The following is a 6430-nucleotide window of genomic DNA, read 5'->3' on the forward strand; positions in this document are numbered from 1 at the left end:
TAGAAAATAAGTATGAAAATAATTATAATGTGATAGTGTCATCAGAAAGAAAAAAAATGAATGCCTGTGTAAATTTTGAAGTAGACAAAAAAAGAATATTCAACTATTGGGCATTTAGAAAAGAGTCCATGATACAGTGGGACTTTATTTGAGTGAAACCTGGAAGGAGTAAGATTTCAAGCATTGGTAGAATTTGACAGGACAGTTTGTTGGTTTAAAAAAATAAAGAATTACAGTCTAACTTGGAAGAACTAGGCATGAATATCAAAACTGATTTATATTGCTTTCCTTTAATACTGCTATAAAAGAATAGATATGTCGTTGAGAAATCTAACTGCAAAGCAAATTTCTGCACAGTACATCAGGGATGCAGCCAGTTCAAAATGTTGTTTTCCCCCTAGTGGCTGACTATTTAAACCTGAAATGCATTTTGGAGGTGGAGAAAATCGAGGAGGTAGGGGAGTGAAAACTAATAATTTAATTAGAACTTTTAAAGATTTAAAAAATTCAATAAAAATAATTTGAAGAGCTGTGAGAGATGACAAAGTAAGGCAAAAATGTCTGTTTTGAGATGTATGCAAACTATATGGGAGGCCACAGATAACTATACCACAAGGCTCCAGCCCTGAGGATGGTGCCCCGAGAGCCTGGAGTGGCAAAGCAAAGCTTATGACTGATTCAGAGCAGGAACAGTTAGGGACATGAGAGGAGCTAACAGCACCACGACAGAGAAGGAAGACAAACGCTTTGGGTAGAGGTGGGGAGACCATGGGACATTCTATGAATAGGTCAGGGGGGATAAGCTCTGAAGCAAAGACCTGTTGGCTTTTAGACTTAGGACATCTCTGTGACCTTCCAGAATGCAAGAGACATGATGTGGGTCAAAAGGAGGTCAGAAAAGAGAAAACTGAGATAGCTGATGCTGGCTGCCCTGCCAAGAAGTTTCTCTGTGAAGGAAGTGGGAGCAGAGATGGCTACAGACAGCAGTGCCAACAGCCAGGGCCTGGCCTGAATATCATCCATGGGTATAGACACTACTTTGTATATCATATGTGCAAGGAAGATGAATGAAAGACAGAAATGGACAGGGAGTGAAAAGGAGTTAAGGGTCTAGATGTCAGGATGGACAGGAAGAGCCAAGAGAGGCAGGACTGGAGAGGCCGTGATGACACCAAGGTACATGACAAGCCACCCTTGCAAGACAAGATAATATTCTCTATTTTACCCCATATGCCTCTGGTTTTAGTTGAAAATTTAGTAGGGAAGTTAACTCCTAAAATAAGGTTCCTTTTAAAAAAACACACAGTGTAATGAAATAGCATCTAAATTCTGCTTTAGTCGGGTTGATCGGAGAAGTGGAACCACTATGAGTGGTATAAGGGATTCCTCTAGGGATTAGACCTGGCTGGATCCCTGGAGCATGTTTCACAGTTGCATAAGCCTGCTGTCCCTGTGTCTGAGCGTGGACCTGAGGTTAGCAGGGCCAGCAGTCAGAACGGGACAGTGGATGTGAAGTGGGAGAGAGGCGAGGACAGATGGGAGTTAGGGAGGAGGAGCTGGAACATGTATGTTTCTCACTGGAACCACTTCACTCTCTCGGCACCTGCAAGCCCGAAACTCCAACAATGGGATGTCTGCAGAGAACTGATGCGAGTCACCAGGAGCCACCACACACCTGCCCAAGAGTCCCCTGGACACTGAAGAAGCTTTAGAGATTGTGGTCCTTCATCCCCAGGTTTGAGAATCACAACTCCAAAGCAATAGTTCCCAAAGCAGTAAGACCACCTCAGCTGAATTACCTAGTAACATTTTTTCAATGCAGGTGATTCAGTAGATCTGAATGGGTCTGAAAATCTGTCACAGCTCAACAGATACTATTTACAATGGTCCACACCCTTCTCTTCCCCCTTATAGAGGGTTGAATGGTGGCTCCCAAAAGACACGACCACATGTTACCCCCAGAACCTTATTTGGGAAAGGGGTCTTTGCAGGTATAATTAAATTAAGTGTCTTGAAATGATGTCATCCTAGATTCTCCAGGGGTGCCTAAATCCAATGACAAGGGTCAGACACAGAGGAGAAGGCCATGTAAAGACAAGGCAGAGATTGGGGTTATGCAGCCACAAGCCAAGGAATGTCGGGAGCCACCAAAAGGTGAAAGGGGCAAGGAAGGATCCTCCTCTAGAGCCGTCAGAGGTTGTGAGGCCTTTGCAGACACCTTGGTTTCAGACTTCTGGCCTCCAGAACTATGAAACAATACATTTCTGTTGTTTTAAGCCATCAGATTTGTGCAATTTGTTGTGGCAGCCATGGGACACTAATATACACCTTCATGTCTCCTCATGATCCTGCAAATAAAAGTTAATGCCTGGTACAGTAGGGGTTTCCAGGACAGTGTTCCAACATCACAGACAGGCAGCAGCTCTGATGAGCTGGTGGATATGCCTCACCACTTGTTGAATAATTTGCAGAACAGCGTGAATAAAAGTATAAGCATGTTATTGAACATTGTGGAGGTAAACACCAGGAGAGCAATATAAAACAAAAATGGTTTAAAAAATGGTTAGGAGATTAGGCCAGGCAGGAAAGGAAATCTATCTTTTCATTTTGTTCTCCTCTGTACTGTTTGAAATTTTGTTTTCCATGTGCATATTATTTTTAAATCACTAGAAATAAGAAAACACCAGGTAATTCTGATACTCAGACCTATTTGAGAATGCCTGCCCTAAAGAACAGATAAAAGATTTACAAGAGAGTCAACCCAAGGCAAGTGAGGAAACAGGTAAGGTAGTTCTGCAAGTTTTCAATCTAGATGATTCCTAGGGTCAAGGAAGAAAGGCCAGGCATCTGAATCACCAGAGGTTACCTGTTTCTAAGCTTCATTGCATTCAGAGCCTTTGTCACTTCTGAGATGGCCATATTTCAGCCAGGTCTGAGGTCTGTGTTGGGAGGACTATTCACCCATGGGTATAGATGCTACTTTGTATATCATATGTACAGCACATTTGCCTAACTCCTGGGATATGATGAGGAGTGATTATCACATATCTAAAAATCACACTAATATTTATATGAAAAGAAAGTCACACCACAAAGGAGGGAAGTTCATGGTGCATTGTTGTCAGCCCCCACAACCACCAGTAAGGTTTGCCAAAAGTTCTGGCTGCAAAACATTGATTTTATAATAGCAATAAAGTTTATAAATGGCAAAAATATGAGCTTGTTTACTCCTGGGAGATTTTATTACTCATGCAAACTATTAGTCAAAGACAGAGGCTGTGATGTAAGTTACAAAACCTTTTATGAACTAGAAAGATCCCCCAAGAAGAGAGATTCCAGAGAAATGATTTTGCAAAATATCAGGATTTCTTAATCCTTCAATTAAAAAGCCAGACTCCATACCTGGAGCAAAGATGAAGGTCAGTCAGGATCTTTGTAATAAGGCCAAAATGGAGGGAGACAGGGTTTATTTTAAGGGCTCTCTTACAGTTGGCTGTGTTAGAATCAACAGAAACTTTCAGATTGTGGGATACCTGCAGCTTAATCCCAAGTCTAACAAGCTGTCCTGAACCTACTGAGTCATACACTGCTGGAGGGTCCTTGAATTTTGTTGCCTGAACAGAAGCTGTTCAGCGGCTTCTTCCAGGAAGCATGCTCATTGCTGTTTTTCAGGGTCATTTATGCCATCTCTTTCATTGGCCTGCACTCAATACAAGGGCGACAGGGGACCTCCATTTCTCAGTCTTAGCCTGGTTCCTACCTGGTTACTAGTCTCTCTAGTCTAACTGTTGCTATTCATGAGAAGCTGAATGTACTTAGTATGAGGGAGATGAATCTGATTGCCTTTTCTCTTAATATATCTGCTTCGATCTTCCATAAAATGCGGTGTCCACATTCTAACTATAGGTTTTCTTCCCACATAATGTGATGCTGGAAATTCAAAAATAGCAATGGTACAGCTAATTTTCCCAGTAGGATCCATTGCCACTTTCTTTAGGCAGGACTAGAGGTTGTCATAGATCCATAAACAAATTGAAGCATGACCCTAAAACTCTAGCGATGGTAGTGAGATTTTTTGTTTTCTATCACCACTACCCCTTCCACTCTCTAAGCATTCATTTCTGCCTTGCTTCCCTCCCTCATATTAGGCCCCCCAAATGTTTAGCTATGTAATTTGAGTGTTCCTGACCCTTCCCTAGCTGGGACTAACCGGCCTTAATCACCTGTCTCTTCTGATTGGTCCAGAGGGGAGTACGTGACACAAGTTGGTCTAAGCAGAAGGAAGCTCTGATAGAGAAAAGCAAATGGATGTTTTCTCCTATAACAGCATGGCTCAGTGGTTGAGCATTGACCTATGAACCAGGAGGTCATGGCTTGATTCCCAGGCAGGGCACATGCCTGGGTTGCAGGCTAAATCCCCTTTGTGAGGTGTGCAGGAGGCAGCTGGTCAATGATTCTCTCTCATCATTGATGCTTCTATCTCTCTTCCTCTCTGAAACCAATAAAAATAAATTTTAAAAGAAAAAGAATTAAGACCTATCTAACTCCAGTATTTTTGCCAACCATTCTGCAACAATAGGAGAAACTGATACAGTGCAAGGCAGAGCAGAGAGAAGAAAAGCTGGATGACACTGGTGACATGGTTGAGCTTTTGGACTAATTCTTGCATAAAGCTTTCCATACCTCTGGATTCTCTGCCAATAAGTTTCTTTTGATTGTTTAAACCAATTTGAGTTAAGCTTCTCTTACATGCAACTAAAAGCTAACTAATACAGTGACCAACACAAAAGTGTCATCCCATTTCATGCAAATCCCTGGGTTTCATCTCCAAGAGGAAGATTGAAATGTTGGGGCCACCCCTAAATGACCCTCATTTCTAAGAAATTTAAAACACGTCCAAGACTTTCTCCCTTGCCTCTGCCTACAGAGGTGGCAGCCATCTCCTACTCAGCTCCATAGGTGCCCTCAGGCCCCTCATGAAACTCAACATTATCAAAAAGAGGAGCAGGAAGTTCACCCAGCACCAGTCAGACCCACATGTCAAAATTAAGCGGAACTGGCAGAAACCCAGAGGCACTGACAACAAGGTGCGCAGAAGATTCAAAGGCCAGATCTTGATGCCCAACGTGGGATATGGGAGCAACAAGAAAACAAAACACATGCTGCCCAGTGGCTTTTGAAAGCTCCCGGTCCACAGTGTCAAGGAGCTTGAAGTGCTGCTGCTGTGCAACAGATCTCACTGTGCTGCAGTTGCTCACAACATCTCCTCAAAGAACCGCAAAGCCATTGTGGAAAGAGCAGCCCAGCTGGCCATCAGAGTCACCAATCCCAATGCCAGGCTGCGCAGTGAAGAAAATGGACAGATTGTGTGCACATTTTATCTATATTAATAAAACCATAAAATTATGCCATCTGGCATTTCAAACAAAAACACAAAACAAAACAAGAAAAACAAAACACTTCCAGAAATCTATGCACAGAATTTTAGGTTGGGATTTGAGTTTTAGATGAATCTGCCATCTCCATGATTCTTTGGTATTTACTGAACAAGGCTCCAACCATCTGGAAGGGAGACAGCCCAGGACACCCTCGCTTCTCTAGGATCATTGGGCATAAGGATGAAATCTGACCACTGCCCAAGAAAAGTCATGGTCATGCCAGGGTTTGGGCAGAATTAGGGCAACTTCCTCTACAACCACTCGTCTCCTTGCATTTGCTCTTCTGCTTCCCAGAGGCATTGAGTGAGTATTTACAAATTGGCGGGATAAAACAATTCATGATACAGAGTTCCTTCGCTTTACCACTAGGAGTTCTGTGAGAAGAACCACAGAGGGATGCAAGAAAACACTGCTACAGGGTCAGTCTGTGAACACAAGGTACTTCAAAATCTTTTTGATGGTTTTTGAGTATATGGTTCAATAATACATTTACCTATTTAGACCTTACTTCCAAAAATTACTTGAAGTGGCATTAAAAATACATAGGATAGGTAGGATTAAGTAAATAGGTGGAGCCAAACACTATAAAAGTAAAGATAGGAAAATAAAATAATCATAAGGTATATAAAACTATTTTGTAATATTTATGCAGTTGATATTGATGGACAACATATTTGTCTCTGGCCTCTCAAATTAGCCAAAGCAAAGAAGGAAACATACCTCTAAAGATTCACAAAGTCCAATAGATTTTTTTTAAAGAAAGAAAAGAAAGGAAACAAGCAAAAGTAGTTGTACAGGAAAGAACAGTTTTCCTGAAAAAATTCTGTCTTACATGAATTTATGGAAGGGACATGGTGCTACAGAAAACCTCCAGGAACAAATTTTGGAAAACATGTCAACACTGCTGATAGGATAACCTCACAGCACTCTTTAGCAAGCTCAGTTCTAAGGGGCAAATCAAATGCTTTCTGGTCAGGGTACATGGCTCTTTA

General features: G+C 41.9%; 1 pseudogene; it reads left to right on the forward strand.

Moving 5' to 3' along the window:
* The first annotated feature begins 423 nt into the window (after window positions 1–423).
* Window positions 424–5390, forward strand: LOC107182590 (annotated as a pseudogene).
* The last annotated feature ends 1040 nt before the right edge of the window (window positions 5391–6430 follow it).

This window comes from Myotis davidii, unplaced genomic scaffold (genome assembly GCF_000327345.1).
Source record: "Myotis davidii unplaced genomic scaffold, ASM32734v1 scaffold370, whole genome shotgun sequence".
In the NCBI taxonomy this organism is placed as follows: domain Eukaryota; kingdom Metazoa; phylum Chordata; class Mammalia; order Chiroptera; family Vespertilionidae; genus Myotis; species Myotis davidii.